The sequence below is a fragment of the Erythrolamprus reginae genome, chromosome 4 (genome assembly GCF_031021105.1).
Source record: "Erythrolamprus reginae isolate rEryReg1 chromosome 4, rEryReg1.hap1, whole genome shotgun sequence".
Classification (NCBI taxonomy): Eukaryota; Metazoa; Chordata; class Lepidosauria; order Squamata; family Dipsadidae; genus Erythrolamprus; species Erythrolamprus reginae.
This window is the reverse complement of record NC_091953.1, coordinates 113,473,090-113,500,134: the sequence shown is the minus strand read 5'-3', so window position 1 is coordinate 113,500,134 and position 27,045 is coordinate 113,473,090. Positions and strand designations below refer to the sequence as shown.

General features: G+C 40.4%; 1 protein-coding gene across 2 annotated transcripts in view; it reads left to right on the top strand.

Annotated features, from left to right (window-relative positions):
- Positions 1 to 27,045, top strand: part of FGF14 (fibroblast growth factor 14) — a 443,719-nt gene that overhangs the window by 25,094 nt on the left and 391,580 nt on the right. The window lies entirely within an intron of this gene.

Below are 27,045 nucleotides of genomic sequence, written 5' to 3'. Positions count from 1 at the left end.
GTATACAATTAATCACTGTTTGAAGAATGGGATCTGACTTAGTATGCTCGGCCACTTCCCTGGCTGAAGTTAGGGGGGTTTCTTCTATTTCTAACAGTAGTACCTCATCCGAAGGAACTGGTTCTTCCCCTCTTTGTGCCAAAGGGCACCTGCTTAGTCCATCAGCGTGGCTTATGGACTTCCCTCCCTTATGTATTAAGGTATACTGATAACTGGAGAGGAAGAGAGCCCATCTAATCAGTCTAGGGGACATGAACGGAGGGGTAGGTTTATCTGAAGGCAACAGTCCCAAAAGGGGTTTGTGGTCTGTTATTAATTCAAACCTCCTTCCAAATAAGTAATTATGAAATTTCTTAATGCAAGCTATTAAAGCCAGGGCCTCTTTATCCAACTGGCTATAATTCCGTTCAGCAGGGGTCAGCGTTCTGGAGAAAAAAGCTATAGGTGCCTCAGTGTTGTCTGGCATTACGTGGGCCAGTACTCCGCCCACCCCATAAGCCGAAGCATCGCATGTAAGCCTTATGGGCAAGACTGAACTGTACTGAACCACCACACTATTTGAAGTCAATAAGGTCTTTATTAGAGAAAATGCTTGGCGTTCAGGTCTGCCCCAGGTCCAGGGAATTCCCTTCTGAAGGAGTCGGTGGAGGGGTTCTGCGACCGTTGCCTTCTGTCTCAAAAAAATAGAATAAAAATTCAGAAGACCCAAAAAAGCTTGTAGTTCAGTCTTATTGGTTGGTTCAGGTGCTTCGGTAATTGCTTTTAATTTATCAGTTGTGGGGTGGATGCCCTGACTATCTATTCTATATCCTAGAAATTCAATGCTAGTGGTGCCCCATACACACTTGTCTGCTTTTACTCTGAGGCCCTTGGATTGGAGTCGTTGTAGGACAGCCCTGATTCTCTGGTTCAATTGGGGAATGGTTTTAGCCGAAATTAGTATATCATCGAAGTAGGGTATGGTTCCTTCCAGCCCCGTTAACACTCGCTCCATTAAGCTCTGAAAAATCCCAGGGGCTATGCTTACCCCGAATTGCAATCTTGTGCATCGGAAAGCACCTCTGTGCGTGACAATTGTCTGAGCCAAAGAGGTAGGCTCATCGACCGGAAGCTGCAGGTATGCCTGAGCAAGATCGATCTTTGCAAAGACTTTTCCCTCTCCTAGGGAGTGTAGGAGGTGCTGAACTATTGGTATGGGATAGGGGTGATGCTGAAGGGCCTTATTAATAGTAGACTTGTAGTCTGCACAGACTCTTAGCGAACCGTCCGGTTTCAATGGTGTGACAATTGGAGTCTCCCAGGGCCCTTGCTCTACAGGAACTAGGATTCCTTGAGCAATAAGTTGATCTAACTGATGGTCTAGTTTAGGTAGTAAAGGTAAAGGAACCCTTCGTGGTTTCAGGCGAATGGGCGGAATCTTTGGGTCTATGGAGAAAGAGATAGGGTCCCCCTTATAAGTTCCCAAAGTGGGGCTGAATACTTCAGGAAACTCATGTACAAAATCTGGGGTATCAGAGGGGGACTGTACTAAACAGATGCCAGAGATCTCAATACCTAAGGGGGCCATCCAGGTTAACCCAAGGAGGGAATGCCTTGCCCCATCCACTATTACCAAAGGTAGGGAACATTTAACAGATTTGAACTGTACAGGAATATCAATTTTACCCAATACAGGGATTACATGTCCCTGGAAATCCCTTATAATCAAAGCAGTTTGAGTTAACTTAGACTTACAGACATGTGGCATATACATTTTAAATTTGTCCCAAGGCATAATAGAGTGCCTAGACCCGGTGTCCAGTTCTAAATCACAAGGCTTGCCATTTAAAAGTAGAGAAATAATGATTTTGGTGCCTTGCGTTGAATTTGCGCAATTTACGTAAGTTTGACAGTTACCTCTGTTGTAGTCGCGGTTAGCGGCTGAGTTGTTTTTCCGGGTAAAAGATCTTGGAGGCCGGTTTTCACGGGCCTGTGGAGCCTGGTAGGAGAAACGCTGTTGGCGCGGAGCGGAAAAGGTTTCTTCTGGCTGGGGAGCCCGGCAGGCCTCAGCGATGTGACCGCGCCGATTGCAGCGGCGACAGATGGCTTCCCGAAACGGGCAGCGAAGTCGCGGATGATTTCCCCGGCAACCTGGGCATGGAGCTTGTGTGCGAGGGTATCTCGGTTGTCGTGAGGGGTCGCTGGGAAGCAGGAGGCAGGAATCGTCGGTGGCGGCTGGAGGGCTGAGGTCGTCGGCTGGATCAGCTGTGGAGGAGATCTTAGAGACGGTTTCTTTGTTGACGTGGCTTTGGAGGTCTTTGGCAGCCGCTTCGGCGACCTCGGCTGTCTGGGCAAGCTTGATGACGGTTTGCAAGGTAGGTTCGTCCTCGGTGAGGAGTTTGCCGCGTACGGTGGCGTTTTTCATGCCGAATATGATCGCGTCTGTTAGTCGAGCTTCTGGGCTGTCAAAACGGCATTTTGACAGTACGGTTCGGAGTCTTGTGGCGAATTGATTAATAGACTCAGCTTCCCGTTGGGCCATCCTGGAGAACTGATGGCGGTATACCACAGCTGGCTTCGTGGGTTTGAAATGACCCGCAAGCTTGGATTGTAAGTCTGGCCACGGCACGTTCTTGGCAGGAAGCGGATCGGTGAGCGTTTGAACCAAGTCGAAGATCTCGGGGCCGCAGTAGTTAAGGAAGATGGCTCTCTTCCTGTCGTCTTCGGCGGTCCCCATTCCGGCGGCTTCCAGGAAGATTTCGAAGCGGGTCATGTAGGCTTCCCAAGACGCTTTTTCGGGGTCGAAGTAGTCGGGTGCTCGGCCGATCTGCGAAGGATTCATCTTGCTTGTAGGTTCTCTCCGGTTCTCGTCGCCAGTGAAAAGTATTGAGACGCCAGACGAAGTGCTAAAACAGTGGTTCCCTTTATTCAGCTCTTTCCGCAAGTGACAATCAGCTGGGAACTCACCAGCCGGCAATGAGAAACCCGGCTCTATTTATACTCTCAAGGCTCGCGCCAAAAGAGCTGTCCTGCGTCTGAGCCAATCAGACGCCTCCTAGCATTTCCAATCTGCCTGGTAACAGCATTCACCTCAGGCAACTATTTACATGGCATTTTAACATACTCAACACTTTGTTCTGTACAAAGTTGAATGTGCTGACAATAAAATGAAATTGATTGTCAATCACTGTTGCTTCCTAAGTGGACAATTTGATTTCACGGAAGTTTTATTTACTTGGAGTTATATTCTGTTTTTTAAGTGTTCCCTTTATTTTTTGGAGGAGTGTATATCCATCCTAAGATAAAATACAGGAAATAGCAAAAGGGCAGACTAGATGGACCATGAGGTCTTTTTCTACCATCTATCTTCTATGTTTCGATGTTTCTATACAAAATAATATACATTGGACATGTTACTATTAAAAAAGGTCAATTTTCCAGGACATCTGGATTTTTATCTTTTCAAGAGAGTTCTCCATAAAGCATAAAAAAAAAAAATTGAATCCTGAAATAGCTGAGATAGAATCCATTAAATCAATATGTTAATGTGGTTTAAACAGAGATTAACAAAGATTAAGATTTTCTAAATTTATCAAAATTTTCATATTATAATAACAAACCAAAAGGAAAAAGAAAAAAAGTGCAAGGAAACAAAAGAAAGAAAAGTTTTTAAAGCATATAAATGGTTTTTATCTTTTCAACAGAGAATTGCATTCTTATTGCTCCCCGTTAAATATTTTACGAGTCTCTTTATCATTTTATTTAGTGCACATTTTTCTTAGTCTTTAAGATTAAGATTACAATCACATTATCACAGTGATACTTCCTGTAAAGTCCTGATGTAATAAACTAAAGCAATGGCTGGAAAAATGCAGCACACTATTTAAAACCAAACCACAATATATACCATATTTTTCAGACACACAATTTTCCTCCGTAAAAGTGGCTGAAAATTTGGGTGTGTCTTATACTCAATGTAGCTTTTTTTGAAGCTTTTCTTCCCTACCCTTAACTAGGTACTAACGATGCTCTTACTGGCTTGCAAGCTCTTTCATTGTTACTCTCTGCAAAAAATGTTTTCCAAGCCCTAAGTCTTTGCAGGCTTTTTTCATTGCTCTACTTGCTCTTCATGTTTCTTTCCAGCCCTACCAAGTGCCAACAATGTTCCCATCTCTTACCGGCTTGCAAGTTCTTTCATTGTTACTCTTTCTGATTAAGGGTTTTTTTTAAGCCCTAACAAGGGGCAAAATAATATGCTGAAGCTGATAAAGACACTAGCCAGATGAATTATTATTATTATTATTATTATTATTATTATTATTATTATTATTTGTATTTGTATGCCGCCCCTCTCCGTAGACTCGGGGTGGCTAACAACAATGATAAAAACAACATGTAACAATCCAATACTAAAACAACTAAAAAACCCTTATTATAAAACCAAACATACACGCAAACATACCATGCATAAATTGTAAGGCCTAGGGGGAAGGAATATCTCAGTTCCCCCATGCCTGATGGCAGAGGTGGGTTTTAAGGAGCTTACGAAAGGCGAGGAGGGTGGGGGCAATTCTAATCTCTGGGGGGAGCTGGTTCCAGAGGGCCAGGGCCGCCACAGAGAAGGCTCTTCCCCTTGGTCCTGCCAAACGACATTGTTTAGTTGACGGGACTCGGAGAAGGCCAACTCTGTGGGACCTAACTGGTCGCTGGGATTCGTGCAGCAGAAGGCGGTCCTGGAGGTAATCTGGTCCGGTGCCATGAAGGGCTTTATAGGTCATAACCAACACTTTGAATTGTGACTTTGAATATCTGGTAGGCAGATTTCTCTCCCCCCCCCACTATTTTCCTCCCCCAAAACAAAGTGTCTTATAGTTTGAAAAACATGGTAATACCTGGCTCAATAGTAGTTAACTGTGAAGAGGGACAAGTCCTAGTGGACAATCACTTAAATATGAGCTAGCAGTGTGCTGCAGCTGCCAAGTGAGCCAATGCAGTCTTGGTTGCCTTAACAGAAGGATAGAATCAAGATCACGTGAATGTTAGTACCACTTAACAATACTTTGTTAAGACCACAGTTGGAACATTGCATCCTGGTTTGGTTCCCGTGGCATATAAAAAAGAAGATCTTGAGAATCTAGAAATAATGCAGAGAAGAGAAATAAAGATAATTAGAGGACTGGAGGCTAAAACGCATGAAGAATGGTTGCAGAAATTTGGTATGTCTAGTTTAATGAAAAGAAGGACTAGGGGCGACATGATAGCAGTGATATCTAATGATAGGTAAGGGGCTGCCACCAATTTTGGGATTCAAATTTTTTACTGCGGGTTCTGTGGGCATGGCTTGGTGTGTGTGGCTTGGTGGGCATGGCATGGCTTTGTGGGCGTAGCTTAGTTGGCATGGCAGGGGAAGGATACTGTAAGATATACATTTCTTCCCAATCAGCTGGGACTCAGGAGGCAGAGAATAGATGGTGGCGGGGTCAGTCAGAGGCGGTATTTACCAGTTCTTTGAATTACTTAAAATTTCTGCTACCAGTTCTCTAGCTTATTCTCCAAAGTACCTGAAGGTAGATAAAGAAGCAATAGATGGAATCTAATCAAAATGAGAACCAACCTAGAACTAAAGAGAAAATTCCTGAAAGCTAGAACAATTAATCAATGGAATGACTTGCCCCCAGAAGGTATAGGTGGAAGTTTTTATGAAAAGATCAGAAGCCTTTTGTCTGACATGGTAGAAGGTTTCCTGCCTATTTGCCGATGACTCTAAAGTGTCCAATAGGGTTGATATTCCTGAAGGGGTCTGTAATATGGTAAATGATTTAGCTTTACTAGATAAATGGCCAAAGCAATGGAAACTGCAGTTTAATGTTTCCAAATGTAAAATAATGCACTTGGGGAAAAGGAATCTTCGATCTGAGTATTGTATTGGCAGTTCTGTGTTAGCAAAAGCTTCAGAAGAGAAGGATTTAGGGATAGTGATTTCTGACAGTCTCAAAATGGGTGAGCAGTGTGGTCGGGCAGTAGGAAAAGCAAGTAGGATGCTTGGCTGCATAGCTAGAGGTATAACAAGCAGGAAGAGGGAGATTATGATCCCGCTATATAGAGCGCTGGTGAGACCACATTTGGAATACTGTGTTCAGTTCTGGAGACCTCACCTACAAAAAGACATTGACAAAATTGAACGGGTCCAAAGACGGGCTACAAGAATGGTGGAAGGTCTTAAGCATAAAACGTATCAGGAAAGACTTAATGAACTCAATCTGTATAGTCTGGACGACAGAAGGAAAAGGGGGGCCATGATCGAAACATTTAAATATGTTAAAGGGTTAAATAAGATTCAGGAGGGAAGTGTTTTTTATAGGAAAGTGAACACAAGAACAAGGGGACACAATCTGCAGTTAGTTGGGGGAAAGATCAAAAGCAACGTGAGAAAATATTATTTCACTGAAAGAGTAGTAGATCCTTGGAACAAACTTCCAGCAGACGTGGTTGGTGAATCCACAGTAACTGAATTTAAACATGCCTCGGATAAACATATATCCATCCTAAGATAAAATACAAAAAATAGTATAAGAGCAGACTAGATGGATCATGAGGTCTTTTTCTGCCGTCAGTCTTCTATGTTTCTATGTTTTAATTCTGTTATTCTGAAGTTGGCTGATATCTGTTAACCAGCTCAAATGTACAAGACTGGAAACAAGCATCAGATCTGAGAGGTCTCCTTTAAAACCCGAAAAGGTGTTTCAAGAAGACAACTCAATGCGGAATTCAAAACCTGCCATAGGCAAACTGATAGTGGGTTGAACGTTAAAGGAAGACTTCTTAATTCTAATATTAGTTCGACAGCACAACCAAGAAGGCACTAAATTCCCCTTTGCTGGATAGGATCAAGCAAAGCTGGACAACCATCTGTTATAAGTGCTTTCATTTGGATTTCTGAATTGAACAGAAGCTTGGATTTGGTGGCCTTTCACATGTTATTATTCTGTTGTTTTTGTGATGCATAGGACAAATTCAATTTTTGGTATTCTTCCTGTGAGGGCTGGAGTTGCCATGTTGAAACAAAGAGCTTGAGGCATCATTCAAATGTGGTGCAGGCATCCTTTCAATTTGAGCCTGACTGGCAATAAATTTATTACCATATACAGTAATGCAGAAAATCATGGGAATAAACCCTTGGATTGTTATCTATAGCCAACTGAACAGGAGTCTCTAGCCTTGGCAACTTTAAAACGTATGGACTTTAACTTTCAGAATTCCCCAGCCAGGTGTTTGCTAGAATAGTGGTTCTCAACCGTTTCACAGGGGTCGCTTAAGACCATGGGAAAAGATAAATTTCCCATGGTGTTAGGAATTAAAGCTTCTATTCTGTCGCCATAGAACATAGTTTTACAATCCGACCAATCGGGCATTTATAGTGGGAGTGTCCCTCTGACCTTCCTGCCAATCATCTTAAAGCTCTGTTAGGAGAATTGGTGCTAGATTTATGGTTGGGGGTCACCACAACGTGAGGAACTGTATTAAGGGGTCATGGCATTAAAAAGGTTGAGAACCACTGTGCTAGAATATAGCACCTGATCTCTGTTATAAAGGTTTTTTGTATCTGCAAGAGAAGCAACCCACCAGAGCCTTGTCCTTGCTAGGTCCCAAATATTTGTTGAGTTTCTATGCACATGTACTAACCCTTCTACGCACATGGGAAGCGATGGCTACATTCATCTTCACAGAAAAACATGCAAATCAGACTATAGGTTTAAATCCTACCTTCCAAACGTTTTCCAATCCATTGCTAACAACTTGCTCCAGCAGCAGAACCACATAGTAACCCAGATGACGAACAAACGTATCCCAGAAACATCATCTGATGTAACATGATGCAATTGAGTTTGGTACCCCTGATATAAATGGATTCCCGATGCCTCTTCCTCCTTTTTTTTAAAATTAAAAAAATCTACTTAATCCAAAGACCAAAGATATTTCACCAGAAGAGCCCTTCACTCCTCCACTCGAAACAGAATACCCTACGAAAATAGACTTACGATCCTAGGCCTAGAAAGCCTAGAACTACGACGCCTAAAACACGATTTAAGTATTGCCCACAAGATCATATGTTGCAACGTCCTACCGGTCAATGACTACTTCAGCTTCAACCGCAACAACACAAGAGCACGCAACAGATTCAAACTTAATATTAACCGCTCCAAAGTTGACTGTAAAAAATATGACTTTAACAATCGAGTTGTCGAAGCGTGGAACTCATTACTGGACTCAATAGTGTCAACCCCTAACCCCCAACATTTCTCCCTTAGACTCTCCACGATTGACCTCTCCAGGTTCCTAAGAAGTCAGTAAGGGGCGTACATAAGTGCACCAGTGTGCCTTTCGTCCCCTATCCAATTGTCTTTCCTTTATCTCATATCTCATATATCTTTTCTTCCTTTCATATATCTTCTCTATTTTTATATATTTTCTTTATATATATATTACTTCATGTCTATTCTCTTCTATATGTATTGTGTATTGGACTAAATAAATAAGTAAGTAAGTAAGTAAGTAAGTAAGTAAGTAAGTAAGTAAGTAAGTAAGTAAGTAAGTAAGTAAGTAAGTAAGTAAGTAAGTAAGTAAGAAAGAGCAATCTGGCTTGATTATGTTTCATGAAGGGTCCTTGGTGGTCCCTGAACTTGCCTGCAGACATTTTATTACCCAAACTAGGTAACATCATCAGTGTTAGTAAGGAATGAAATTTGCTGTCAGTTTATATTCTAGTAGTGGTTTGCCTGTCAGTGTTGGTCAGGGTAGCCTAAAATTGTTTGTTTGGACTATTAACTATGTTTCACTATTTGATAGATCTGACAACAGATCTATTTTTTATACTTACTGCAATGCAGTAATTTGTGTCCACCTTTTAAATTCTGCAATGGAAATCAGTAAGTTTTAGATTGTTTATTTTTGAGGACATTGTATCACTTACAACACTTTTTGTATCCTTTGTCTAAATCTTAGATGAATTTTTAAATTTTTAGTTACCCTTGGTATTACAATTGCATACCAGAATTTTCTTCTAATGCACTATGATACATTTTTAAACGAAAAACCTAGAATAAAAACCTGCTTTTGGGAGAAGAAAGAAATGGAAATCGGAAAATTTTAGTAATTGCTGAATATATTTGAAATACTTCCATTCCCAGGTTGGGGCAACATAATGAAAAAATTGTATGTCTTTTTAAACTGGGAATTTAATAGTTCCCACTTAATATACAGTATGCTTTAGCATTAAAAAAATCTAAGTTTTAATTCGTGATAGAAATAATTGTGTTATTATGGTTCGTCGCAATCAGCCAGATGTTAAGACTTGATCTGGCATTTTATCCACCTATTACTACTCTGTTCACAACAATGTGAAGTCACAACTGCCAGTTCTTTAGCTTTCACATGCATCCAGGTTTTCTCAAGAACCTAGGATGTCGTGTAATATATATATATATATATATATATATATATATATATATATATATATATATATATATATATTTGTTTTCGTAAATTTTCACGGGTATATGTATGTAGATTGTTCTGAGTTCGGGTTTTGCCCTGTGTAATGTTTTGCATGTCTATGCGACGTTTCGGTGAAATCACATTCACCATCATCAGGCTGGAGTTCCAATCTTTGTGTTTTTGCAAATGAATATTAGCTAATATTAGCTAATATTCATTTGCAAAAACACAAAGATTGGAACTCCAGCCTGATGATGGTGAATGTGATTTCACCAAAACGTCGCATAGACATGCAAAACATTACACAGGGCAAAACCCGAACTCAGAACAATCTACATATATATATATATATATATATATATATATACTGTATGTGTATATGTGTGTGTGTGTGTATATATATATATATATATATATATATATATATATATATATATATATATATATATATATATATATGGATGGATCCAGGCAGGTTGGCATTTTGAAATTGACAGATGGAAAATATTGTAAAACTAAGAAATTTTCTTAATTTTGTCCAAGACTAAAGTGTTCTAATAAACACTGGGCTCCCCACACACCTGTCCGTGACTACTTCAGCTTCAACCACAACAACACAAGAGCACACAACAGATTTAAACTTAATATTAACCGCTCCAAACTTGACTGTAAAAAATATGACTTCAGTAACCGAGTTGTCGAAGCGTGGAACTCATTACCGGACTCCATAGTGTCATCCCCAAATCCCCAGCCATTTACCCTTAGATTATCTATGATTGACCTATCCAGATTCCTAAGAGATCAGTAAGGGGCGAGTACAAGTGCACTAGAGTGCCTTCCATCCCCTGTCCTATTGCTCTCCTATATCTCCTATACCTTTCTTCTATTCCTATACCTCTTCTTCTGTTCTTTCATTGATATGTTCTATTCCTATATCTTCTTTTCTACTCTTTCTTAGATATATTTTACTATGAGTATCTCCTCTATAACCTTCATCATGTATTTTACTATGTGTATAATAAACCCTCATTGTGTATTGGACAAAACAAACAAACAAACAAACAAACAAACAAACAAACAAACAAACAATCAGTTTATGCCATCATCGTTCAGTTTCAATTTTCAGATCTTGGTACAACTTCTCCAATTCTTTGTCTTCTATTATTCCTTGGAATTGCCACATCAATTCTCCACACTTTCTTCTTTCAACCACATATCTCGTATGTGTGAGCCAAGTTTGTATTCAGAAATCTCCCAATATTTTAACCTGTTCATTTTCAGCTACTTTTTCCAACTACCATATTTTTTTTTTGGAGTATAAGAGGAGGAAAAATGGGAGAAAAATCTACATACCAAGTATTCGTCTGGCTAGCAACCTTAGTCGGTTCAGCTTCATCACATTATTTTATCCCCTGGTTAGGGCTGAAAAAGCCATTTTAAGGGGGAGTAGAAATGAAAACAAGCCTGCAAAGACTCAGGGCAAGAAAAAAACCTTCTTTGGAGGGAGTAGGAAGCTGAGAAGATTGTTAGCGCTGTTAAGGGCTGAAAACAAAGTTTCAAAAAAGTTTTGAAAAAGCTACATTTGGAATACAAGACGCACCCAAGTTTTCAGCCTTTTAGGGAGGAAAAAGGTGTGTCTTATACTCCGAAAAATACAGTACATGTTTTCTCTAATTTTTCATTATTGGTACATAATTTTTAGAGATGTTCTAGTTAATTATTTTGGTGACTGTCTTATGATATTGTTTACAATTAATGTGGCCAACCTTGCACAAGCTGAGTATATGATCTGCTGTTTTTTCTTCATCGCATAATTTACACCTTGAATCATTTTGGAGAGGGGTGGCATACAAATCCAAATAATAAATAATAAATAAATAAATTTTATGATTTTTTAATTCTGGCCTTGACTTTAGCAGTTTGAATAGCTTGCTCTTGAACTCCAAAACCAAGCCTTCAGATTCTTTTTTCAATGTAAGCCATTGCCAAGTTTTATATTTATCCACTTTCTGCTGGATCTTTTGTAGAAATTATGTGTTGTGGTTAGCTCTGGCCCTGCTCCTGCCCCAAGGACTGTGGATGTGGGGGAGACATCCACATGCTGCAGGCCTGTTTTGCCCCTGGTGGAATCTGCTGATGAAGGCTCCTCTGACCAAGAAGACATGAGTGATAGGGAGGAGGAGAGTGTGGCAGACAGCTCAGAAGGAGATCAATTATCTAGCTCCTCCTTGGATTCAGAACAAGAGGTAATGATACAGCCACGCATGAGGAGAGTGATGCATAGGCAACAACAACTGAGAGATTATTATCAAAGAAAATGAGGCCACCTGTGGTTGGGTGGGGCTGGGGTAATTAGTGAGGCTGCTATAAATAGCAGCCTGTGGGTTTGGCCATTGTGGAGGATTATCTGATCGTTGTGACTGCTTTACTGACTTTGACCTTTGTGTTCTGATTTTCCCCCGCTTTGAAACTAAACCAGAGCAAAGTGTGTGTCACTTTGTGAAAGAAGAAGGACTGTGAATTGCCTCACAGCTGCAAGCTAAGTATCACAGAACTGATAAGGGACTTTCTACAAATTACCAGTTTGTTTGGAGACGAGTGCTCTTTGCTATACCAAAAGAGGGCTTGGTTTAAGTGAATTTTCATTATAAAGAACACTGTTTTGAATTTTCAAACGTGTGTGTGTCTGAAATTTGTACCTGTGAATTTTTGGGAGGATTCTACCAGAGAGCCTGACAGAACAATTATGTATGATGCTTTTCCTTGCCAGCTTTCTCTTCATGTTTTTATTATCTTAGGAGCTCTGGTGGCACAGTGGTTAGAATGCAGTATTGCAGGCAAATTCTGCCCACAGCCTGGAGTTCGATGCAGATGTGGATTGAAGTTGACTCTGTCTTCCATCCTTCCAAGCTCCTTAAAATGAGCGCCCAAATTGTTGGGGGCAATATGCTGACATTGTAAACTGCTCAGAGTAAAGCACTATGGAGAGGTATATAAATCTAAATGCTATTGCCATATTATTTTGATATTCACTTTTTGTTTCCTGTACATTTAGTAAGTTCCAGTTTTTAACTTGCTCGTTTTTGGCTGTCTTTTATATAATCAGCCAATGCACACTTTTCTTTTTTAGCAATTTGTTTGACCTGAAGTAAACCTGTACCAATATCATTATGGGGATGTATGAGGGTCGCCCAGAAAGTAATGCACCACATTTTTAAAAACAATTATTTATTGAACACAATGAAACTTACACACAAGAAAGAACAATGTTTCTTCTACGCTCCCTATTTTTCCATGTAATCTCCATCCCATTCTATGGCCTTCCTCCATCTAGACACAAACCACTCCTTGTTCTAATGGCCTCCCACTCTGTGCCCAGCGACTAACCGTACTTCTGTCGACTGCAGATTCTCCATAAACTGTACACAAACGTTTGTGAATGTTCCCAACAGTTTCTTTCTCCGCAGTGAGAAATTCAATGACGACACGCTGCTTGTAACATACATCACTTACAGATACCATTTTGAAACACTGCTGCAGCTACGCTATCTGTCTGAAGAAACACAAAATTTACACACAAACTTCTGACAATTCAAATAATGTATATGTAAAGTTTCACATTCGTACCACTACTGTACGCTGAGAAAAAAAATGAGGTGCATTACTTTCTGAGCGACCCTCATAATGCATAAGGAACAGAGTAGCCATTTATTTTATTTATTTATTTATTTTTATTTACTTATATTGTCCAATACACAATAATACACAATGAAGGTTATAGAGGATATAGTAGAGAAGAAATACGAGATATAGGAGAGACTATAGGAAAGGAGACGGAAGGCACTCTAATGCACTTATGTACGCCCCTTACTGACCTCTTAGGAATCTGGAGCGGTCAACCGTGGATAGTCTAAGGGTAAAATGTTGGGGGTTTGGGGATGATACTACGGAGTCCGATAATGAGTTCCACACTTCAACAACCCGATTACTAAAGTCATATTTTTTACAGCCAAGTTTGGAGCGGTTAATGTTAAGCTTGAATCTGTTGTGTGCTCTTGTGTTGTTGTGGTTGAAGCTGAAGTAGTCTTTGACAGGCAGGACATTGCAACATATGATCTTTTGGGCAATACTTAGATGATGTTTAAGGCATCGTAGTTCTAAGCTTTCAAGACCCAGGATTGAAAGTCTAGTCTCATAGGGTATTCTATTTCGAGTGGAGGAATGAAGGGCTCTTCTTGTGAAGTATCTTTGAACATTTTCAAGGGTCTGAGATGCGATATGGGTTCCAAACGGATGAGCTGTATTTGAGGATGGGTCTGGCGAAAGTTTTGTAAGCTCTGGTAAGTAGTGTGAGATTGCCAGAGCAGAAGCTACGTAGGATTAGATTAACAACTCTTGAGGCCTTCTTAACGATGTTTTCTTGTTTTTTGGTCCAAATTATCCATTTCAGCTTGTGCCCAGTTAATAATTCCAGCAGAGTATCTTATTATAAGTATGGCCCGGGTATTGGTGGCTTTGATAGTGTTTCCACTGTTTGATTTTGTCTTTAACAATTTTCTCACTCATTGGATGTATTATTTATTGATTATACTTTTAACTTGTCCGGCCTTGATTTTATACAACTGTAAAGTGCACGGATAAATGCAGGCAGTGGTGGGCTACTGTCTAGTTGAGTGGGGGGGATGCAGTGGGGTAGCGAAAATGGAACTCCATCCCAGATCACCCAATTTGCACTGAAAGATGTTGAAAGAAAATGAAGGCCTCACCTACAAAAAGATATTGACAAAATTGAACGGGTCCAAAGACGGGCTACAAGAATGGTGGAAGGTCTTAAGCATAAAACGTATCAGGAAAGACTTCATGAACTCAATCTGTATAGTCTGGAGGACAGAAGGAAAGGGGGAACATGATCGAAACATTTAAATATGTTAAAGGGTTAAATAAGGTTCAGGAGGGAAGTGTTTTTAATAGGAAAGTGAACAAAGAACAAGGGGACACAATCTGAAGTTAGTTGGGGGAAAGATCAAAAGCAATGTGAGAAAATATTATTTTACTGAAAGAGTAGTAGATCCTTGGAACAAACTTCCAGCAGACGTGGTTGGTAAATCCACAGTAACTGAATTTAAACATGCCTGGGATAAACATATATCCATTGTAAGATAAAATACAGGAAATAGTATAAGAGCAGACTAGATGGATCATGAGGTCTTTTTCTCCCGTCAGTCTTCTATGTTTCTATGTTTCTAAGGCGTCCTGCATAAGCCACGCCCACAGTGTGTTGGTAAAATTTTTGGTAGTCCTTCATATATAAAAACCAAACAACACATACTTACATAAAATATAAAGAGCCTGGGGTAAAGGTGTCTCAACTCCCCCATGCTTGGCGGTATAGGTAGGTCTTGAGTAATTTATGAAAGGCAAGGAGGGTGGGGGCAGTTCTAATCTCCGGGGGGAGTTGATTCCAGAGAGCCGGGGCCACCACAGAGAAGGCTCTTCCCCTGGGGCCCGCCAAATGATATTGTTTAGTCAATGGGACCCGGAGAAGGCCAACTCTGTGGGACCTTATCGGTCACTGGGATTCGTGTGGTAGCAGGTGGTTCCGGAGGTATTCTGGTCCAATGCCATGTAGGGACATGGCAATGAAAAATAATAAAGATGATAATGAGTCATCTTGGAAGACACATCTTCTAATGTTAATAAGCCCATATTTTTAATTTCCAACCACTAATTCTGTCTTCCATTGCTTCCTTATTTTTTCTGTAGCTATTCTAATGATTTTACTGACATCATTGTTTCTAACATTTGATCCAGCTACTGTATGTGGTCATGAATCAAACAACTTTTTATAATTAATCCAGACCAATTTTTTTTTGGCATTTGCAGTTCTCCAGAATCACTTTATTAATCAGACATTGATCTTTGCCTTTTATTTCCTTTTTGTCTTGCTGGGAGAATGTAATTTTCTTCCAGATTACCTTGGATATTAAATGTTACAATGCATGTGAATAATTTAAATATTGTAGCCTACTGTTATTGGTCTATAGCAGCGATGGTGAACCTATGGCATGGGTGCCAAGTGGCATGTGGAGCCATATCTGCTGGCACATGAGACTTTGCCACAGAGAAGGCCCTCCCCCATGGCCCCGCCTACCTGCATTGCTTAGTCCAGCGTTTTTCAACCAGTGTGCCATGGCACACTAGTGTGCCGTGAGACATGGTCAGGTGTGCCATGGGGAAATTAAACTGGGGCCCCCAATCTATGGCCCGCATGCCAGATACAGCCCGCAGAGGCCATTTATCCGGCCCGCCGCCAGCCGCCTCCATCCAAACATAAACATTCCCCTCACAAACCCTCCAGCTATCAGCGACAGGAAGAGTGGAGACACAGGGAACGCTCCCTGACCAATCACCTTCTAGGATTCATCCTGACCACTAGCGATGAACCAATAGCAGGCCGCCTCTCATCCACACCCAGGAAGGTCCCCGCTCGGGCTGCCATGCACTTGTCATTGTGTGGCCACGGTGAATAGTTGAAGCTGCTACCCCTCCCAATGGTCCAGATTTCTAATCCTGGTCAGGACTGGAGGTAAATGTCATTTTGTGACATTTTGGTTGGTGGTGTACCCCAGGATTTTGTAAATATAAAAAATGTGCCGCAGCTCAAAAAGGGTTGAAAATCACTGGCTTTGTCAACAGGACCTGGAGGAGGCCAGCTCTGTGTTCTTATTGATTTCTGGGAGATATGTGACAAGAGACGGTCCCGTAGATATTCCATCCTTGTTCATGTTCCTTCTTCATATTTAATGGTATACACTTGTGTTCTGTCAAGCTCTCTGGGAGAATCCTCCCGAAAATTTACAGATACAAATTTCAGACACACACACATTTGAAAATTCAAAACAATGTTTTTTATAATGAAAATTCAAGTAAACTAAGCCCTCTTTTTGTATAGCAAAGAGCACTTGTCTCCAAACAAACTGGTAATTTGTACAAGTCCCTTATCAGTTCTGAGATACTTAGCTTGCAGCTGTGAGGCAATTCACAGTCCTTCTTTCACAAAGTGAAACACACTGTGCTCTGGTTTAGTTTCAAAGCGGGGAAAAATCAGCACACAAAAGGTCAAAGTCAGCAAGGCAGGCACGAAACACAACGATCAGATAATCCTCCAACATGGCCAAACCCACAGGCTGCTATTTATAGAAGCCTCACTAATTACCACAGCACCACCCAACCACAGGTGGCCTCATTTTCTTTGATAATAATCTCTCAGTTGTTGCTGCCTATGCATCGCTCTCCGCATGCGTGGCTGTATCATTAACTCTTGTTCCGAATCCAAGGAGGAGCTAGATAATTGATCTCCTTCTGAGCTGTCTGCCACACTCTCCTCCTCCCTGTCACTCATGTCTTCTTGGTCAGAGGAGTCTTCATCAGCAGATTCCACCGGGAGAAAAACAGGCCTGCGGCATGTGGATGTCTCCCCCACATCCACAGTCCTTGGGGCAGGAGCTGGGTCAGAGCTAACCACAACACACTTGTATGGATCAAAACAAAGACTCATTAGGAGTGTTTTATGGCTGAATGAAGTCTCCTGTGTCGAACTCACTCTGTTCTTCACCCGGAAGCTTGGCATAGGGCCATAGTTTGGCTGATTCCGTGGCAGAACACGATTCCTGGTGGGTGCCAAAGAATAGACTTGTGTACAGAAAATACTTTGAGTTCTTTGACACTCAGATGCTGAACTACTGTATATTTCAAAGAGTTCTCTATTTCTAATGTTTATGGGCTTATTTGTATTAGGAGATGCACTATAATAATCCATGGATTTAGAGCAGTTATAATTTTCAGGAGAATCCAGGCTTTAAATAGTGTGTCTTTCTCGTTTTTAGAGATGGTAGGGCAGATCGCATTTTCATTCCGGTTCCAACAATTTTAAACCGATGATTAATACCTTCATTAAAATGTATTGTTAATTTATAGCTCCTTGTATTCTGTCACAGGGATGAGCAGGCAAAATATGCATAATTAAAAATGATTTTTGTACACGCATCAGGTACAGTACAAGTGCAGTGATTATTGCCTGTGGTTATATGAGTGAGTCAGCTAGAATCAATTTTGAAAGGGTTGAGATATAATAATAGTCAATAGGTTTAGTGGATCAGTGTAGACATATTTTAAAGCCAATGTTTTGAATTCTTAACTTCAGTCCTATTGGAGGGTTAGAATGACATTACTGGATATGATTGTTTTTTTTTTTTCATAGTACCCTCTTTTATCTGTGTTTAATTTTATGATTGTTCAACAACTTATATTGTTGGATTACAAAGTTTTAAGTTTGGCCAGGGGGAAAAAGGAAAGTAATCCCTTTAATTGTGCTTGAAAATTCAGACAATTTTTGTTAAGTAATATAATTTCTCCAGCCCTCCTGATCCTAAAGAAAGCTAAGAAGTTTAGCAAATTTGCTTCTTTTCATAAAATCAAGCTGCACCTTAACCGCTAGTATAACAATAGTTGTTCTCACCTATCAAATTCCTAGGAATTAATTCACATAAGCATTTTTTAAAAAGAGAACACTGTTGGAGGGACACTCGAGTGTCTGTTGCTTTGTGGGTTAATGTTATCATTGAACTCAGTAAATTGCTTAATGGATCTCGGTTTTGCTTCCTTATTAAACCAGTAGTTGGAAGCTAGAACAAAAAACCCCCTCACCTAATGGTACAAATTATAAGATCAAATTCTGAAAGATTATGGAATCTCCAGCAGACTGTAGTTCATTTGAGTTTAGTAACATAGGTTATTTTATTTTAAGCAATGGGATTAAGTGATTATGTGCAATAACCTGATGTCTGTCCTTATGGCTTTTACTAACTGAAAAGAAGCATACACACATGGTGTATTCCTGTTGATTCTGATTCTTCTTATTACATTTAAAAGAATGTTTGATAATGCAGGTAGACCACTGTTCATTTAGTGACTGGACCTACAGCTGTTCATTTAGTGACCGTTCAAAGTTACAGTGGCATTGAAAAAATGTGTTTTTTGACAATTTTTCACACTTTACACCATTATTATTATTATTATTATTATTTTATTATTATTATTATTTATTGGATTTGTATGCCGCCCCACTCCGCAGACTCAGGGCGGCTAACAACAAAGATAAAAAACAACATGTAACAATCCAATTTAATAAAACAACTAAAAACCCTTATTATAAAAACCAAACATACACACAAACATACCATACATAACTTGTAATGGTCTAGGGGAAGGAATATCCTAACTCCCCCATGCCTGGCGACAAAGGTGGGTCTTGAGTAATTTGTGAAAGACAAGGAGGGTGGGGGCCGTTCTAATCTCTGGGGGGAGTTGATTCCAGAGGGCCGGGGCTGCCACAGAGAAGGCTCTTCCCCTGGGGCCTGCCAAATGACATTGTTTGGTTGACGGGACCCGGAGAAGGCCAACTCTGTGGGACTTTATCGGCCGCTGGGATTCGTGCGGTAGAAGGCGGTTCCGGATGTATTCTGCCCCAATGCCATGTAGGGATTTAAAGGTCATTACCAACACTTTGCAGCAGCATCGTGGTTGCGCAATCAAAGTTTGGTGCTTTGGCAACTGGCATGTGTTGTGAATGCTCCTTGTCCACCTCAGGTCATTTCAGATTCTCAGGAGGATGAACCAGGCCCCTCTGGGTACCCTTGGCCAGAGGGGTTGCCAGAGGGAGCAGAGAGTGACAGTGAGGTAGAAAATGACTTGAGTGACCCTGAGGAACCACTAGAGGGAGCTGATGTGACAATGGGCAAGTGGTCCCAGTTGGATGATGAGGAAGACATTAGAGTGGAAAATCAATGGATTGACCCTCGCTATAGAAGATGATTGAGAAGGCAAGAGGAGTTACATAGTAAGAGATGTTAGCTTACAGCCTTAGCCTCTTTGAGGTGTGGTGTCACTTCCAGGCAGTATAAAGGCAAAGGATTGTGGGAAGGCAAAGGGGTGTGGAGATTCAACATTGTTCAATGGAAGAGATGTGAAACTGGGGGTGTGCTTGAACGAAGCTTTAAAACCATGATTTCTGCCGCAATAACAGCCATTCTCAGATAGATGCTTGTTGCCAGGAATCTGGTGAGTGTAAATCATATGCTTAAAGGATAAATGGACTTCGCTATCTATCGGAATGCTAATTAGGCCAAGCTTGGTGTTTTTCCGGGACCTACAATAAGCCGAGGTGGCGCAGTGGGTAGAGTGTAGAACTGCAGGCCACTAAAGCTGACTGCTAGATCTGCAGGTCAGCAGTTCAAATCTCGTCACCAGCTCAAGATTAACTCAGCCTTCCATCATCCTTCCGAGGTGGATAAAATGAGGACCTGGATTGTGGGGGAAATATGGTGGCTCTGTTAAAAAATGCTATTGCTAACATGCTGTTATGCCCTGGGTCCAGGAATGCAGCTGCGAGAGCAATCATGGGCTTCCCAAGGTATGCTCATATCACACCAACACTCCGCAGTCTGCATTGGTTGCCGATCAATTTCCGGTCACAATTCAAAGTGTTGGTTTTGACCTATAAAGCCCTTCATGGCATCGGACCAGAATATCTCTGGGACCGCCTTCTGCCGCACGAATCCCAGCGACCGATTAGGTCCCACAGAGTTGGCCTTCTTCAGGTCCTATCGACTAAACAATGTCGTCTGGCTGGTCCCAGGGGAAGAGCCTTCTCTGTGGCGGCCCTGACTCTCTGGAACCAGCTCCCCCCGGAGTTTAGAACTGCCCCCACCCTCCTTGCCTTTTGTAAACTCCTTAAAACCCACCTCTGCCATCAGGCATGGGGGAATTGAGGCACACACCCTCCCGGGCCTATACAATTTATGTATGGTATGTTTGTGTGTATGTCTGTTTTAATAATGGGCTTTTTAAAAGTTTTTTAAAATTTATTAGATTTGTTATGAATTGTTTCATTGTATGCTGTGAGCCGCCTCGAGGCTACGGAGAGGGGTGGCATACAAACAAACAAACAAACAAACAAACAAACAAACAAATGTTGTTGTTGTTGTTGTTGTTATTATTATTATTATTATTATTATTATTATTATTATTATTATTATTTTGTTGACATTTAGCTCCCAAAAAGAAAACCCTTCCTTCCCCAAGTCTTTTAAAACTTGCTTTCATTATGTTTGCTTATATTAATAAAGAGTTTGATTTATTCACAAAATAAAGGATTTTTGAGTCAAAGGTTTTGCTCCAAGGGCTGTGCACAGAGCAGCCTGTATTTATGACAGTTGCACTGTCCATATAATCACCATTTGTAACCTTCCCAGGTGGCTTCTGACAAGCTAAGTCAATGGGGGCAGGGAGCCAAATTCACTTAACGACCACATGATTCACTTAGAAACTGCTATGATATACTTAACAATTGTGGTATAAAAAGGTCATAAAACTGGGCAAACCTCGCTTAACAGCTGACTTGCTTAGCCACAGAAATTTTGGCACAACTGTGGTCGTAAGTTGAGGACTATCTAGAGCAGTGGTTCTCAACCTGGGGGTCAGGACCCATTTGGGGGTTGAACAACCGTTTCACAGCGGTCGCCTAAGACCATGGGAAAAAACAAATTTCCCATGGTGTTAGGAATTAAAGCTTCTATTATTATTATTATTATTATTATTATTATTATTATTATTATTATTTTATTATTATTTATTAGATTTGTATGCCGCCCCTCTCCGTAGATTCGGGGCAGCTCACAACAATAACTAAGACAATGTACGAACAAATCTAATAATTTAAAAAACACTAAACCCCCCATATTCTGGCATGTTGGAACATATCTTTATAATCCGACCAATCAGGCATTTACAGTGGGGGTCCTTCTGACTTACCTGCCAATCACCTTAAAGCTCTGTTAGGAAAATTGGCGCTAGACTTATGGTTGGGGGCCACCACAACTTGAGGAACTGTATTAATGGGTCACAGCATTAGAAAGATTGAAAATAAAGCTGATGTAGAGGCTATTGCAATCACGTTTTAGATAATTTCTAGTACAGAAGACTCGTGTTGACTGCCTACCAATCTGTACTTTGCTTCCGTGAATCATTATTGTGTGGCTTTCAAAATACATGTTTTATTTTCAGCAGCTTTCACACCCACGTGGGGCTGTGTAAATAGGGTTCATACGTTTGTGTCGAGGAAAAAACAATGATGGCCTCATTGCCCTAGAACTGATAGGTTCTTTCTTCTGTTTTAGATATTCATTGCTGAGGTACGTTTTAATTTTAGACATAATAAATCTAATACCTCTGCCATCTAATTATGCAAATAAACTTTACAACATAAGAGTCCTATTTTATTTATCTATTTCTTCAATTTCTATGCCACCCAATTCCCCAAGGACTCTAGGCAGCTCACAGCGAATATATACTACTCAAAAAAATAAAGTGAACACTCAAAGGACACATCCTAGACCTGAATTAATGAAATATTGTCATTGAATAGTTTGTTCTGTACAAAGTTGAAAGTGCACAACAGCATGTGAAATTGATGGTCAATCAGTGTTGCTTCCTAAGTGGACAGTTTGATTTCACAGAAGTTTGATTTACTTGGAGTTATATTGTGTTGTTTAAGTGTTCCTTTTATTTTTTGAGCAGTGTATAAAACATCAGTAATATTACTAAAACCTCTAAAAACAGTTTAAAACAATTTACAATACAACAATTAAACCCTTGCGCACCATTCATAGCCAAATCTCTCTGATTACCACCATAGGATCAACGCCCCAGGAATGTCAGAAAAACCAGGTCTTTACCGCTTTCTGGAAGGCCAATAGGATGGGGATAGTCCGGGTCTCAGGAGGTAACTGGTTCCAGAGAGCAGGGGCAGCCACAGAGAAGACCCTCACCTGAGGACTCTGTTTAGTTGATAGGACCTGGAAAAGACCAACTCTGTTGGCCCATAACGGTCACTGAGAGCTATGTGGTAGAAGGCAGTCTTGAAGAGTCTGGCCCTATTTCTAATTGCACTGATCATTACACCTTGTATCTGTTCATACCACTTCCGCCAATCAGTCTGTATGTTTATTAAATAATCCACAGTCTTAGAGAAGTTATAATTTTTAAGAGGATCCTGGCTTTAAATAGTGGCTCTTTCCTTCTCTTAAAGATGGTAGGGCATGGCAAATAGCACAACAGATCATATTCAGGTTCCAATAATTTAGAAACCGATGATTAATACCTTCATTAAAATGGATTAAGTTAATTTATAGCTCCTTGTATTCCATCGCACGGATGATAAGACATGTTAGGCATGCAAAATATTTTGACCTTATAAAGCTAATACCTCTGCCATCTGATTAGGCAAATAAATTTTACAACAAAAAGGTCCTATTTTCTAATTGTACTAATCACTACACCTTGCATCTGTTCAAGCCACTTCCACCAATCACTTTGTTTATTAAAAAAGAAAATTAAAGCTTATACTTCCAAAGATGTATGGAGCTAGAGTACGCCATGACTCCAAGATTGGAAATCTCAAAGCATACAAAAAAGCCTTCTGAACTATTTATTTAGTAATTGAACCTGAACCTATCACAATCAAAAGATTCTGAGCAGCTTTGCGAAGAAATACAATAAAATAGAAAAATGCAAGAGATGTGACAAAACTCAAACATAGTATATGGGATGAGGTCTCAAAAGTCTTTCAGATAATCTCTTGTCTTCAGCTTTTTCTGGAAGGCTGATAATGTTGAGATAACAAAACATTATCCCACTGACAGGCTACAAAAAGTAACTGTTTGAAATGAAATGTATGCCTATTAACTGCAATGCAACAGGAAAAGTATTTTAACAATTGAATACATGGAGCTTATTATCTAATAGTTACCTGGCAGGTAGCTTCCTTCTTGTTGACAGAGAAAAATGAAGCTGAAGATTACTTATCCACTCTTGATGATGATGATGATGATGATGATGATAATAATAATAATAATAATAATAATAATAATAATAGTTGTTGTTGTTGTTGTTGTTGTTGTTGTTGTTGTGGTTAGCTCTGGCCCAGCTCCTGCCCCAAGCAATGTGGAGGTGGGGGAGACATCCACATGCCGCAGGCCTGTTTTGCTTCCAGTAGAATCTGTCTCCTCTGACCAAGGAAGCTTGAGTGACAGGGAAGAGGGGAGTTTGGCAGACAGCCCAGGAAGAGATCAATCATCTGTATCGTCCCTGGATTCTGAACAAGAATTAATGACACATCCACGCATGCGTAGAGTGATGCATAGGAGACAACAACTGAAGGATTATTACAAGAGAAAATGAGGCCACCTGTGGTTGGGTGGGGCTGCTGTAATTACTGCTACAGATAAAAGTGCAGCCTGGTGTGTTAGACTCATGGCAGTTTATCTGATTCATTGTTTCGTCAAGATTGTGGTTTTTTGCAGTTCAGGATTGTGTGTGTGGACTGTCTGGACTTTAGAATTGGACTGAATTTCCCAGTTATTGGGTGAGCAACTGGATTGCATTTCACTTGTGGCTTGTGTGTACCAGAAAATCCCTTTGACATTTAAAAAGGGGGCTGTTTCTGTTTTTCTGTTTATAAAAACTTTTGGGTTTTCCTTTTATCGTGTGGTGTGTGTCTTCCTGGACTAATTACCCTGTAATTATGGGCGGTTGAAACACGCCGGCAGAACAAATAATAATAATAATAATAATAATAATAATAATAATAATAATAATAATAGTAATAATAATAATAATAATTTATTAGATTTGTAAGACTAAAGACTTGGCAATACAATATAAATACAAATCTATCTATGTCGCCAGGCACGGGGGGAATAACTATCTCTTCCCCCCCTCCCACCACCTTTTTTTCCTGACTGTAATACATGAGAATGGTGTGATTGTGCAGTAACGATTGCTTTTAGTATCTATGGGTTTTAAATTTCGTTTTTTATTTAATATTGGATTTGTACTCTGTGTATTTTATTGTTGTTGTTGTGAGCCGCCCCGAGTCTTCGGAGAGGGGTGGCATGCAAATCTAATAAATCTAATCTCATGTTAAAAACTTTTAAAACTAATTTAAAATACATTGTTATAAAAACTTATCTGTTACAGATTGTAGCTACTGGGACATATTCTTGAAGAGAATTCTTGCACCTTCCTTCTTTCCAACTTTGTAGTTTACAAATGCTTTCACCAAATTTGAATTTTAGCCAAGATAGATTTCAAGATTTGCTGATTGAATCTTTTTTCTATCTGGCAATGGTATTATGACAATCAGAGGTGGGTTTCAGCAGGTTCTGACCAGTTTCTGGAGAACCGGTAGTAGAAATTTGGAGTAGTAGTTTGGAGAATTGGTAGTGGAAATTTTTGGTAGTCTGGAGAACTGATAAATAACAACACTGACTGGCCCTGCCTCCATCAATTCTCTGCCTCCCAAGTCCCAGCGGATCACGTAGGAATGGAGATTTTGCAGTATCTGTCCCCTGACATGTCCATCAAGCCACACCACGTACACGAAGCCATGTCTATTGAACCAATAGTAAATTAAAAATTGAATCCCACCACTGTAATTATGTGATTTAGTTGCAGTACAACATTCCTCGGGCAACTTATTATTTTTGTAATATTTTTACTGCAGAATCCAATAATACAATGACTGGAGAAGGGATTAAGGTGAGCCCCTGGTAATTTGGCGTGGATGCTTTATACTGGCAATAAGAGATCTGTCTTATTAGATTTTAATATTTAAAAAGATGGAAGCATTTGATCATTGCTTCTACCTTTTTAAATATTATCTTGCCCAATAAAAGAGAGTCCCATGCTCTGCTTTTGTAGTGATAATAATTTATTACACCTGTATGCCACTTAATGACTCTATGCAGCTCACAACAATAAAAGAATAAATAAACAATAAAAGAAATTACAATAACATCAATAAAAGGAAAAAATATAAAGAAAAGATGGAAACCCCATGAAGGATTCTCTCTTGCCAAAAGGAGGGTGAAGTGTCACATTTTCATGGTTCTTCTATACCAGTTGTTGTGGTTGGCTCTGGCCCAGCTCCTGCCCCAAGGAATGTGGAGGTGGATGCAGGGGAAACATCAACATGTCATAGGCCTGTTTTATTGCCGACAGAATCAGGTAGTGCAGTTTCCTTGGACGAAGAAGAAGGTGGGAGTGACTTGGAAGAGGTGGGCTTGGCACACAGCCCAGGAAGCCAATCTCCATTATCTTTGGTCGATTTGGATGCGGAAGTCTTGGACCCAGAGTTATGCGTAGAAGAGACCAATTGAGGACATATTACAGGAGATAAGAGAGGCCACCTGTGTTTGGGTGGGGCTCTAGTAATTAGAGCTGCTGATACAAATAGCAGCGTGTTGGTTTGGCCGTTGTGGAAGACTATCTGATCGCAGTTCTTCAGGACCGTGCCTTGCTGTTTTCCGGACTTTGTTTGTTGATTTTTCATGCCTTTGAAACCAAAGCAGAGCAAAGTGTGTGTGTCTCACTTCATTGGAAGAAGGAAAGCTGTGACGTTTCTTCACAGCTGCTAGCTAAGTACTTAAGGACTGATTAAGGGAATTGTAAAGCCTACAAGGTTGTTTTGGGACAAGTGCTCTATGCAATACAAAAAGGGTGCTTTGTTTCTTTTGAATTTTGTGATAAAGAACATTGTTTTGAATTTTCAAACGTGTGTGTGTCTGAAATTTGTACCCTTGAATTTTCCGGAGACTCTTACCATAGAGCCCGGCAGAACACCAGTGATGGCAAATCTTTTTTTCCCTTGGATGCTGAAAGAGCATGCATGCGCATGATCGTGCATGCACAAGTGCCCACACCCATAATTCAGTGCCTGAGGAGGGTGAGAACAGCTTTCCCCATCTTACGGAGCTCTCTGGAGGCCAGAAAGGGCTTTTTTCTCAATTTCTGGTGGACCCAGTAGGCTCGTGTTTTGCCCTCCCCAAGCTCCAAAGGCGTCCCTGGAAGCAGGGGAGGGTAAAAACACCCTCCCCTATTCCTTCCGAGGTTCTTTGGAAGCCAAAAATGCCTTCCCAGCCTCTGAGGAAGCCAAAAATCAGCTGGACGACACACATATGCACGTTGGAGCTGAGCTAGAGCTACGGTTTGTGTGCCAGCAAATATGGCTCTGTGTGCCACCTGTGGCACCCATGCCCTAGGTTTGCCATCACTGGTCTAAGTGTTTCTTGTAGTTCCTACTTTACATAATTACCTTATTTATATTAAAATCAGTATTAAGTATACATGCAGAGCCCTCCATAGCCTTTGATTAGACATACCCACATTATCTGATGCTCATTAATTTTAAAGCTAGCCAGTTCAGATGTCCTATCAAGCAATAAATAAAATTTGTATTTTTGTTACACAATGTTTAATGTTTCCAAATGTAAAATAATGCACTTGGGGAAAAGCAATCTTCAATCTGAGTATTGCATTGGCAGTTCTGTGTTAGCAAAAACTTCAGAAGAGAAGGATTTAGGGGTAGTGATTTCTGACAGTCTCAAAATGGGTGAGCAGTGTGGTCGGGTGGTAGGAAAAGCAAGTAGGATGCTTGGATGCATAGCTAGAGGT